Source organism: Camelina sativa, chromosome 14 (assembly GCF_030686135.1).
Source record: "Camelina sativa cultivar CO46 ecotype springtype chromosome 14, ASM3068613v1".
NCBI lineage: Eukaryota > Viridiplantae > Streptophyta > Magnoliopsida > Brassicales > Brassicaceae > Camelina > Camelina sativa.
In genome coordinates this window covers 21,460,846-21,473,827 of record NC_141893.1, presented here as the reverse complement: position 1 = coordinate 21,473,827, position 12,982 = coordinate 21,460,846, and the positions used below count along the sequence as shown (strand labels likewise).

General features: G+C 36.0%; 1 pseudogene across 1 annotated transcript; it reads right to left on the bottom strand.

The window, feature by feature from the left end:
• Nucleotides 1-11,320: 11,320 nt before the first annotated feature.
• Nucleotides 11,321-12,391, bottom strand: LOC104742033 (classical arabinogalactan protein 5 pseudogene; annotated as a pseudogene). The gene has a single exon (XR_015579576.1). The product of XR_015579576.1 is annotated as a classical arabinogalactan protein 5 pseudogene (transcript).
• Nucleotides 12,392-12,982: the final 591 nt, after the last annotated feature.

Here is a 12,982-nt window from a genome sequence, read left to right as displayed (position 1 = left end):
CGCCACAACTTCCTCGTATGCACCTAGCAATGTCAAGCTAAGTCATCTCGCCATTTCGTATGCGTGCCTCGATGCCACGACGTTCCTTTATGCTCCTCGCTGTATCACCTCGCCACCTTTCCACCAAAATCTTGATTTCGTCGAGGCCACTCTCAAACGTGCGATACTAGTCGTCCCCAAGCTCTTCCGGAACATCTCTAAAGACATCATCTCCGGATGCCATTGCGCGAAACCTTGCAAAACCAAACAAGCAACCAGTCAGTACTAAAGCAACAGGACACCGAAAGTGCAATAGGTTCCCGATAGAACGAGCACAACCAAATGAACTGCATACTGCGTCCTGCGTACTGCGTACTGCGTACCGCGTACCGCGCACCGCACACTGTGCACTGCGTACTGCATCCTGCGTACTGCGCACTGCACCATGCGTCCCGCGTACTACGTACCATGTACTGCGTACTGCGTGCCGCGCACTACGCACTACGTATTGCATACCACGTACCACGCACTGCGCACTGCATACTGCGTCCTGCATACTGCACACTGCACCCTGCGTCCCGCGTACTACGTACCATGTCCTGCGTACTGCGCACCACGACCCGCATACTGCGCGCCATGTACTGCATATCGCGTCCTGCGTACTGCATCCTATCTCAACGAGACTTCTGCGAGAACACCATCTCGCCAATCGAACACATGTGCAAGCTCGCCATCACATCTCGCAGGACCATCAATCTCGCCTACGCATCGCCAAGAAACCACCAAGCACGTCTCCACCTCGCCACTACCGTACGGAGCCCATCGCTCCAACAACATTCATTCGAATCTCTACCTACAGAATCTCCACCTCTCCACCGCGAATCTTGGAGCTCACCTCTTCACTACTTCGCCCAAGAATCCAGCACGCCTCGAATGGAAACCAGCACGCCTCGTATCAAAACCTGCACGCCCCATGTCAATCTCGCCACCAAGTAATCCACCTCGCCGCGGCACACCGCACCACCGTCTCACCAAGTGCATCGTCAATCTCCGCCGCATGTCCATTGCACGCCATCAACGCGTCTCGGGTGGGGATCGGATCAAGACGCCTCACGGTCCAGATCCAGACGACAAGGCACGGCGTCACGGCAGGTGGGACCAGGACGCCTAACGGTCTTGGTTCGGATGACAACACACGACATCACGGCAGGCGGGACCAGGATGCCTTAACGGTCCCAGTCCGGATGACGACACACGACATCACGGCAGGCGGGACCAGGACGCCTAACGTTCTTGGTCCGGACGACGAGCACGGTGGCGCGCCAGGGCGAGAAGCAATCGGCGGATTCGGCCAGATCTGGCTGGTCGGGGAGCGGCTGTCCGGCAGGGAGCGTGTGGAAGTGGAGCGACGGAGGAGTAGGAGCAACGGAGGCCTAGATCTGGAGCGCAAGATGGCGACACCGGCGGACCGAACCAACCTCATCAACGGACGAGGAACCGGCAGCGCAGGCCTGAGGCCGCTAGGGGAGGACCCTCCGCGGCGGCGGCGGAGACAAGTCCGGCGAAACCATAGCCGAACATACCAAGAGAGAAGAAGTTTTACCTTTTTGGAGAGGAGTAGAAAGTTAGAAGTAAGATTAGGTCAAAGAGACAAATATATATAGTGGGGACCAGCGCGTTGACCGAGGGGAAAAGGAAAACCCTAATTTTTAAGCTGTCTCTACTTCTCGTGCCTCGGGTAGGGTGCAAAACACGCAAGAACTCCCGTTTAAAACCCGAGAGACCTAGTAGAACGTGCGCAATGCACTCTTCATCCCGGAATCTCCCAGATGTTTCGATAAACATGCGCAACACATTATTCATCCAGGAACCTTTCGGAAGGCCTTCAAGCTTTTAAAGTCTCCTGTTCTTTCTGCAAGACGGATCTAGAGACGCGAAGCTGCATCCGACGGGCTCAAGCAAGCCATCGCACATCGGACTAGGGGGGACCATTGTTGGATATGGGCTCTGCCCCCAACATTCCTAAAGCCCCAAACAGAAGATTCTCAAGAGATTTTGGGCCTGAAGTTATGGATCTGGTCCATCTGGCCGCAAGGGCAAAATCGTCATTTTACATAAAGACAGAAGAAGCCCTAGGTCACTGACCCACTATATATAGCAAATGTCATTGTCAAAGAAGGGATCGACTTTTTGGGCAATTAGAGAGAGAAGAGCTATATTTTTCGTATTAATTGCGCTTTACTCTTTAATTGTCATATTCTGTAAACCATTCCTCAAATTCTACGTTAATAAAAGGATCAGTTCCGATTTATTCCCACTAAGATCCGTATTATCTATATTGTCGTCTTTTCGCACGAACCGTCACCGGGCTGCGACCACCTCGACGTCTCGCCAGCACGCCCATCTCGCCATACCCACACTTTCATCTCGCCATACCTCCACGCCATCTCACACGCAATTTCACTGCTAAACATCGCTCTCGCACATGGGCTGGCACGCGATCTCGCTGCTAGAATCCACGCCGTCACCGCACCATGTCTCCGCCCCTTCTCCATCAAAATCTACTACTCGCCATTATCTCACCCCACGTGGAGACCCGACGAGGACGCCTAACGGTCCTAGTCGAAGCGGCAACGAGCAGGTGTGGCGCGGCCAAGACGCCTCACGGTCTTGGTCGGATCTTGCGCCGGCGAGCAGGTTTGGGACGACCAAGACACCTCACGGTCTTGGCCGGATCTTGCGGCGGCGAGCAGGTTTGGGACGACCAAGACGCCTCACGGTCTTGGCCGGATCTGGAAGCGGCAAAAGGGGCGAAACCAAGGTGCTTACCGGCCATAACCAAACTTGGCGGCGGCAAGACCTCGAGACAGCAGCGGCACGACCACGAGATAGTAGCGACGTGACCTCGAGACAGCAGCGGCGAGAAGGCAAGACAGCAGCGGAGCGCCCTCGAGACGGCAGCGGTGGCGAGTTGAGGAGGTTCAGCAAGGTCGGCGACCATGAAGAAGCCCGGCAGCGGAGCCTCCCACGGCAGCACAGACATGGTCGACAATCCAAGGTTCTTACAAACCGAGAACAAAAAGAAGAAGCAAAGAGATAAAGAAGGAAGAGAGAAAGAAGGAAGGGAGAAAGAGATTTACCTTTTGGAGAGGAGGGTAGAAAGTTGGAAGGAAAATTAGGTCAAGGAACATATTTATATGGGGGACCAGCACGTTGACCGAGGTTAAGCTGTCTCCACTTCTCGTGCCTCGGGTAGGGTGCAAAACACGCAAGAACTCCCGTTTAAAACCCGAGAGACCTAGTAGAACGTGCGCAATGCACTATTCATCCCGGAATCTCCCAGATGCTTCGATAAACATGTGCAACGCATTATTCATCCAGGAACCTTTCGGAAGGCCTTCAAGCTTTTAAAGTCTCCTGTTCTTTCTGCAAGACGGACCTAGAGACGCAGAACTGTAACCGACGGGCTCAAGCAAGCCATCGCACATCGGACTAGGGGGACCATTGTTGGATATGGGCTTTGCCCCAACATTTATAAAGCCCAAACAGAAGATTCTCAAGAGAATTTGGGCCAAAAGTCTTGGATCAGGCCCAACAGACCGCAGGGGCAAAATCGTCATTTTACCAGGAGACAGAAGAAACCCTAGGTCAAGGTCCCACTATAAATACCTGATGTCACTGTCACGTCAGGGGATCGACTTTTTGGGCAATTAGAGAGAGAAGAGCTATATTTTTCGTATTAACTGCGCTTTACTCTTTAATTGTCATTTTCTGTAAACTCTTCCTCAAATTCTACATTAATAAAAGGACCAGTTCCGATTTATTCCCACTAAGATCCGTATTATCTATATTGTCGATTTCATACATCAACAGATAGGTCTTTGGCAGTACACAAGGCTCCAGTTCTCGAAACTTTGCACTTCAAAATTGGTACAACCTGTCGCGATGAAGATATTTCCGTGTGGATTAGCGCTGCAGATAAAATCTCTCTGCGTGAGCTGATTATCGAGATCGATACCTTTTCTAGACCATCTCCAATCACACTTCCAAAGAGTTTGTACACAGAGTGTAGAATGCTAGTGACATTGAAACTTAATAATGTGATTCTTGTGGATGCTTCTTCAAATTTGTCTTTCCATTCCCTCAAGTCATTGGAACTTGTATCAGTGAAGTACCCTGGTGACGAATTCGTAAATAGGCTTTTATCCAATTGTCATGTTCTTGAAGACTTATATGTGGTTCACGGTCCAAATAGCAATGTGACTACCTTCACTGTTAGAGTGCCTTCTTTAGTGAAGTTATTCATCATGTATACACGACACGATATAGATGATGGTCATGGCTTTGTGATAGACGCTCCTTCTCTGGAGAAATTGGACATTATTGATCATCAAGGTAGATTATGTGTCATTGAGAATAATATGCCTAAGATGGAAAACGCAGTTCTCGACATCGATTGCTTTCTTCCTGGAACGATTCTAGGGTCTATTACTTCTGTCAAGCTTCTCGGTTTATGTTTATCTAGCTCAAAGGTATTTTTTTGTTTACGGCTAAGACTGTTGTTTCCTATCGTTGTCCGTTATATACAATTGATTATTTCCTTGTGGTCAAATATATGTTTTTGCTTAATTATGCAGGATATATATCCTCCTTGTTGTGTCTTCTGCTCTCTCGAAACTTTAACAATATACACATGTGACACAGCGTGGGTGGATGTACTAATGTGTATGCTGAGAGTTTCTCCTAACTTAAAAACTCTCGAATTTGGCCAGGTACGTACATAAGATCTAAACCTGAATTATTCATTTTCCTTAACCATTATATATGATGTTCTCTAATCCAATCTACTTCTATGTTATATATCAGTGCCAGAACCCTCGAGAGCTCCCGTGCTGGATTGAACCAAGCTTAGTTCCTAAATGTCTATTATCAAGTCTTGAAAATCTCGAATGGAGAGACTATGAAGGAACTGAAGCTGAGAAAGAAGTAGCAGCATTCATCTTAAGAAGCGCAAACTGCTTAAAAGAGGCATCTATATACTCTAAATCTACTGACCCTAACAAACAACTTGAGATGATCAAGGAGTTGTCATTGTCGCCAAGGGGTTCACGTACTTGTCAGCTTCTATTTGTTTGAAGTTTTTAGTCTTTTTCTAATATTTTGCTTGGTTGGTGTTTTGATTTCTTTTTTATTTTTTTGGAGGTTTTTAAAATATTAGTAATTTTTTTTTTGGTGGTCTTTTAGATAAGAAGAAGTGAAAATATACTAGTTTGACACAAATTTGACAATTAATTGCTAGATTAACATTCCATCCTATCCAATAACTAGAATGACACTATTTTTAAGGTAAAAAGACTAAAAAGCCCAGATTTTTTTTTAAACGAAAATACAGTATAGCATTTAATATCTTGATTTAAAAATATGATTAATGAAAAATATAAAATAATTAAAAAATAGTCTAAAAACACAGAAAATTTGCATTATTTTAGTTTTTTTCTTAAAAAGAAAAATACAATATATCATTTAATATTTTGATTTTAAAATATGATTAATGAAAAATATAAAATGATTAAAAAATATGACGTTTATTTTTTAAATATAATTTTTAAAAATAAAGTATGATTTAAAATATAATGTATAAAAATAATATTCAAAAAATTGTTTATAAAAATATTATTCAAAAACGAAAATACAATATAGCATTTAATATTTTGATTTTAAAATATGATTAATGAAAAATATAAAATGATTAAAAAATATGACGTTTATTTTTTAAATATAATTTTTAAAAATAAAGTATGATTTAAAATATAATGTATAAAAATAATATTCAAAAAATTGTTTATAAAAATATTATTCAAAAACGAAAATACAATATAGCATTTAATATTTTGATTTAAAATATAATGTATAAAAATAATATTCAAAAAATTGACAAAATATGAAGTTTAAGATATATAGTTTAAATAAATTTTATTTAAAATATAATGTCTGAAATTATAACTAAAAATAATGTATATAAGAAGTATTAAAATAAGATTTATGAAAATACAATATAATATATAAAAATATGATGTTAATTTTTTTAATATGATTTAGGAAAATGAAAATGTATAAAATATGCTTTAAATATATGAGTTTAAAAATATGATTCATAGTATGATTTATAAAAAATGTAATTAATAAAAATATGACTGAAAAAATATAACTTAAAACAAATATGTTGTCGCTATATTTACATTTTACATCTAACTAGATTAGGACCGTGCTAGAGCATGGGTTGAAATTCATATTATTTATATTGCATTTTTTATATAAAATATTATTTATGTGATTGTTTAAAAGTGTTTTTTTGGACAATATGTGGTTGTGTTAAAATCTAGTGATTAAAATCAACATGTACTCTAGCACCTTGGTGACTGAAAATTTCTCAATGATTTTCTGATCCTCTTTTGTGAGAACTTTATTAAATTTCTTAACATCCTCCTTCTTCACCCCTACTTAGATTTTGTTATCCTGTAAAAAGAAGTATTATCAGAAATCACTCTTAATCCGCGGAAGAGTGATTAAGTTTTGAGATTTTGTTATCTATATATGGTTAATTAAATATTCTTTGGAGATTTGATGATATTCTTTTGAATATATTTTTAAGAACATCTTAAATCGAGATTTAATTAATGGTTACAACTCATATAACCTATAATCTATCAAATAAAGTTATATAACCCATATTATATAGTTTACAAAAACAGAATGTGTACTTCCGTTTTATTATATAGGGGATAAATCTATTATCAAACACCAGATTTTTGGAAGCAAATAAAAAAAAACTGTAATTGCGTAAAAAACACATGCCATAACATATGGTATTCACATAGGTCATTTTAGCAATTTTTTTAAAAATGTTATAAATCTGTTATCAAACGACAGATTTTTGTTTAAATTAAAAAATCTGTCGTAACTTAAAACAATTCTCTTATCACTAGAGGTCAACCTAGTAATTATTTTTCTGTAAAAAAATCTGTCATGTTACGACAGACTTTTAATCAAGAAAATAAATCTGAAATAACTGTGGAAAATAAATCTGTCAGACATTTTACAAATCTGTCATGTATTATGAAAATATGTGATGTCTTTACAAAAAAGATTGTCATGAAAAATAAATCTGTCATCAATTATAAATCTGTCATAAGTGTAGCTAAAAAATATGTCATCCAAAATAAGTCTGTCATAAAAAATATGTCATACAAAAATAAATCGGTTGTGCCAAAACAAATCTGTCATACAAAAATAAATCTGTCACAACTAGTCCACCAGACTTTTGAAAATATTTAGATTTTCTTAAAAAAAATTCTGGGAAAGTAAACTTGACTTTATTTTTTTTTTCTAATAAAGCAAAAGGGTATTTTTGGCAAAAAAAATAACTCATCTAACCCTCTGAGTTAGTTTAGTAATTAAACTCTTAATTTGGGTCACTCTAGTTTTTTTCCCTAAGAAGAATTACGGATCGAATTCAGATTAGTTTTAATTTGTTAAGATTATGTTTTTTCCAGTTTAATGTCTTTGTTAATTGGTTAAACAAATAGTAAACTAAACAAAACCGATGTTTGTAATTAGGTGAAAACTATTACTCCCTCTGGTTTTTTATTACTTGTCATTGTAGAGAGATTATTTTGTTTTAAATTACTTGTCATTCTCATTTTTCATTGTAACTTTTGTAATGAAGTTCTAATTATAACCTTATTAAACTAACAAACTAAGTAACACAATAAATTATTTTTGAGGTTAAGAGTGTTAATTTACAACAGTTTTTAATCTATGTGGAACTCACTAGAATGACAAGTAAATAAAACGGAAGGAGTATTCTAAAAACTATGGATTCCAAAAGATATAAGTTGAGAAACATTTGTTTGTTCGGAGACATCGAATGTAATCAAAGATTGGGTTCTGCCAGATCTTATAATGATGCATTAGTTTTTGACAGCTCCTATTTTTAAATGTAGATTCAATGAAAATAGTTTAGGAAAATTTCCAAAAAAAACACCAACTATTTAATATTTGCCAGAACAAAACATGAACTTTTTTAGTTACTATTTTTAGTATTCTAAAAACATGAACACCAACCGTTAACGGTATTGTGACGACGTTACTATTTTTGAAAAACATTCCAGAAAAAAAAACAGAAGCTATTTATTTTTGCCCAAAAAATACATGGAATTTTTTTTCTTTACCAAAAAAATACATAATTTTCCATTTCTTATTTTTCATTAACAATGTTAGAGATCAAAACTCATAATTTTCTCTGCTCTCTTGAACATCATACAAGTTTTTACTACTATATAGGATAATTAAATTCAAGAACAAAAATACACAATTAGATTAATCGATTCCAAGTTTCTCAATTAGTGTTATTTTTGGATTTATACCAACTTGACAAATTTTTGAAACTTCATCAACACTAACTCTAAAATTTCATGAGATCTCCACGTTTGTAGACTTTTTTGTATACCTTTCATACTCCATCTGCGTCTAAGATAGGGTCAACAAATACCTGATCATTGTTGTTGGCACCTACTCCATCTGTGCCTGAGATAGGGTGGTTTTCAGCAGGTGAAGATGAGGAATGACTTTCATTTGATTTACAAAAGATGGAGATCTCGTGAAATTTTAGAGTTTAAGTGTTGACTAATCTAATTGTATATTTTTGTTCTTGAATTTAGTTATCCTAAATAGTAGTGAAAACTTCGTACTTGTATGAAGTTCAAGAGAGCAAAGAAAATTATGAGTTATGATATCTAACATTGTTAATGGAAAAATAAGAAATGAAAAATTATGTATTTCTCAGGCAAAGAAAAAAAAGTTAATGTTATTTTTCTGACAAAAATAAATAGCTTGTGTTTTTTTCTGAAATTTTTTTCAAAAATAGTAACACCGCACAATTTCGTTAACGGTCATAACGGAGAGAAGAAAAAATTAGAAAAAGATAATAGTTCGTGTATTTTTTATCAACTAAAAAATAATCAGCATATTTTTCTGCCAATAAAAAAAGTTCATATTTTTTTCTGGCAAATATTATATAGTTGGCCTTTTTTTTGGTATTTTCTCAAAATAGCTTAGTAAATTTTAGAACAAAAATTCTTTTACTTTATATTAACAACTAGGTGATACCACGTGCTACAACACGGGATTATATATTTTGTTAATTACTTTTTTTTTGTAGTTTGTATTTTTGTAATGTAGTTTTTTATTTTGACTTATTTTCTTTGTTTATATAGTGTTTATTTGTATATTTGGGGTTATACAGTAAATTGGAAATCCTAATAGAGTAAGTAGTTTTTAAAATGTAGCTTTTCACGGAAATAGACATACCGCAATATTGGATAGTAGTTTTGTAAGAGAATAGACACTCTGCAATATCGGATAGTAGTTTTGTAAGAGGATAGACACACCGCAATATCGTATAGTAGTTTTGTAAAAAAATGAGTTTTTCTTTGTTTTGGTTTGTCATCAAAAGAGGAGAAGTTGCTTCTTAAATTTTAGTGTGAGATATTTCAATGGTTAGGAAATCATTGTATTTATAGTGAGATTAGGTATATTTATGTTATCATTTAGAAGTTAATATTTGATATATCAAATCTCAGCAAAATTGTAAAAAAAACAATTTAATTTATAGTTTGATAAAAATACCTGTTTTAACAGGTTTAGCTCAAAACTTTTTTATATTTTAATATTTTAAGAGTAAAAATATTAATATTACTTAAATATTTTATAGACTTAAATATATTATAATATTTTATAGACTTAAATATTTATAATAATTTAAACATTCTATAAAAATTTAAATATTTATAATCTCTTAAACTTTTTTGAAAAACGTAAATATATTTTAATATGTTTACTTTTTAAAAGTTTAAATATGCTCAAATATAGAACCAAATTAAATTGTTAAATTTGGATACCTGATAAATCAAGTTTTCTGCTCATTTGTACTCAAAACATATTAGTCATATATTTATAGTGGTTATGAACCATATTCCAAAATATTTAGTCGATGTGGGATATACAATACACATTTTCTGTGAATTAGTTTACAACTTTACATATATTTAATTTCTACGTTTTTATTCTTTTCATCTATACTAATCATAATTAATTACTATAATTTCGTTAAGGAAATATTGAAAAATCTAAACTAAATGATGATTTGTTTTTATTTAATTGTATTAAGTTGATTTGTTGTTTCCGTATATATCTCACAATATAAAAGCAAATCAAATAAGTTTACATATATATACAATTTCGTATTTAATCTATTGATTATTTTGGAAGCAACAAAGTCACAATCCATAAGTATTAAAGATTTCTCATTATTATTAATATTCGTAATAATTATAGGGATTAAGTATGGTAGTAGTTAATATTTGATATTATTGAAGCCATTAAAATACTCGGATACCAGTTTCTTATTTATAGGGATTATACCTCTGTTTGGCAACATGAATAATTATTCTTGAATCAAACCAAATACACGATCCAAATTGTATTAATCCGGATTACAAAACAGATCTGCGGATTTTTTTTCTTCTATTACCGGGGTTAAAGAGGATCCGTGTCCCAACCCGGTGGTAATTAAGTGGGCGAGCAAGAGGTATTTTCGTCTTTATTGAAATCAAAACTATAGGATAATTTAATTAAATTAAGTGATTCTCTAATCATTTTTAATGAAAAACGTATCAAAACAAAGTCATGATCCAATTTAAGTCTAGTGAGTACTTCAGCTTTAATAGTATAGATATGTACGCCATATCATTACTTGATTTCAATATTTTTGTTGTTGTTGTGCGCCTAATTACTTCAACTTTTTTCATTAAAAATAATATAAACCATCATCTGGCGAAAGCTTATACCAAGCAAATGGATATTGTGAGACCTATGAGGCAGGTGATTTGAATATGTTTCGTAACACCACAAATTAAGTGGAGATATTGCGATACCGTGATGAGGCATATAATTTTTTCGAAAGTTGCATTGAAATTCTTAAATTACCTTTTTGTGTAACAAAATTTGTGAAGCTTAGAATTCTCCGAAGATGAGTCTCCCTCGAGTCTTACTTCCAAGCACTGCTCTATAGTCAACAAAGAATATAGTCTCGAACGCGTACGAAACTTTTGTAACGAAAGGGTCAATGTTTAAACCTGGTCGCACCGCCAACAAGACAAATGTTCCATTCTAGACTCCTATACACGCGTCGTTACTCTCTAGACTCTACGCTTTCCTAAACTCTTCATTGACAACTCTCCACGAATTTCGCTTGTAATTTTAAATTGAAGTTATTAACGAATTCTAGTAACCATGATTTTATTCAAGAATGCCAATAATCAAGGGGGTTTTAAAAACAAAAAAAACTTGTAACAAACATAATACCAACAATAACACGATAATAAACATCATATAAAGTAGAAACAAATCAGAAATCGAATCCACAAATCTCTAAAACACTATAAATCAAATTATTAATAACAGAAAAAAAAGACAAACAATGAAACCAAAAATATTCCTAACGAATCTATTACATAAGACAAAATAGCATCTACAGCATCAAAGCAGTGATCACGGTCACTCCGGCGAAAGTTCCGAAGACGGAGACTCTACTCACTGAAGCGGGCGTTTGGAGAGCCAGTTGGGGGAGATTGAGCAGGTCCAGCTTCACCAGATGGAACATTTGTGCCTGGGAGCTCCGCAGGGGAAGTAGGCGTCGGAGGAGCTGGTGGAGAAGTGGAGGCATCGGGAGAATCACTCGGCGGCTGACTTACCGGAGGAGTGGTGGTTGGAGCTGAGGAAGGAGGATTGGTTAAGGGTGAAGGTGAAGGTGCCGGCACGGTGGTTCTTGGAGACTGAGACGGTGGAGGAGTAGCCGGGAAGGGAGATAAGGTTGGAGCTGGTCCAGGAGCTTGAGCAACGACGGAGGAGGCCACTAGAGCTAGGAAGAGGCAAACAACGAAGGATTTGGATGTCATTGTTACGTACGTAGTATGGTGAGAGAGTTTTAATAGATTAGCAGAAGGAACTGTGATTATATCGGTCAAGAGACAAAAGTGAGTTTATATAGTGAAGGATTAGGTGTAAAAAACCTAAGTTTCTTGGAAACTACAAGTTCAACATAATACTTTTTGAAAATAACTATCATTTTGGAAATAAACCAAACAAATGACTAAAAATGATAAATAATTTTTTCATGAATCAAATAAAGATCATGTGCTAGTGCACGATATTTATTTGCAAATGTATCATGATTTTGTTTCTCTATAGAATTGTGTTTGTTTCTTCAAATATCCATTGTTGATTTATTACCTTTTTTTTTTGTTTACTCGATCGTCACGTTCATGCTTTAGGCTTTGGGAATTAAGGATAGAACTCGAGATGAAATTTGCGTCGTCGGATGGATTAATTAGTGAGTCTGGCCGACCCCGACAATAAACAAACGCGTTGTTTTCAATAGGTAGAGAGTCTAGAGGAATGGGCGGCGTTCAAAAGCAGGCAGAGACTTTTATTTATTTCCTTAACAAACACAAACTCTATGGAAGTCTCTTCTATCAAAAAAAAAAGATCACATGAGATCTTTAGAGTAATGGTTTCGAGATTAGTTAATTTTTGTTTTATTATGGACCAAAATTCCACTAATACTTATGATTATAGCACATGGCATTTTCTGTCGTCTTTTAATTTTAATAACAAAAGTATTTATTTGTGGTGAATTAGGTAAATCTAATTGCTTCATGACTATTTAGTCTTGTTATCAAATGGAATGCTTAATCAAGGACTCCAATATTTGCATTTTTTTCTAACTTTTACCAATATTCTATCTGTTTCTGGTAGAGTAGATGTAAGAAAGATCATCCAATAATATTACCTATATAATCTATTGTTTTGGGAAACAATGAATCTATTTTAAGGTAATTTTTCGCAATTTCTACAGTTGTAAAAAGCGTTTCTGGGTGTTTGA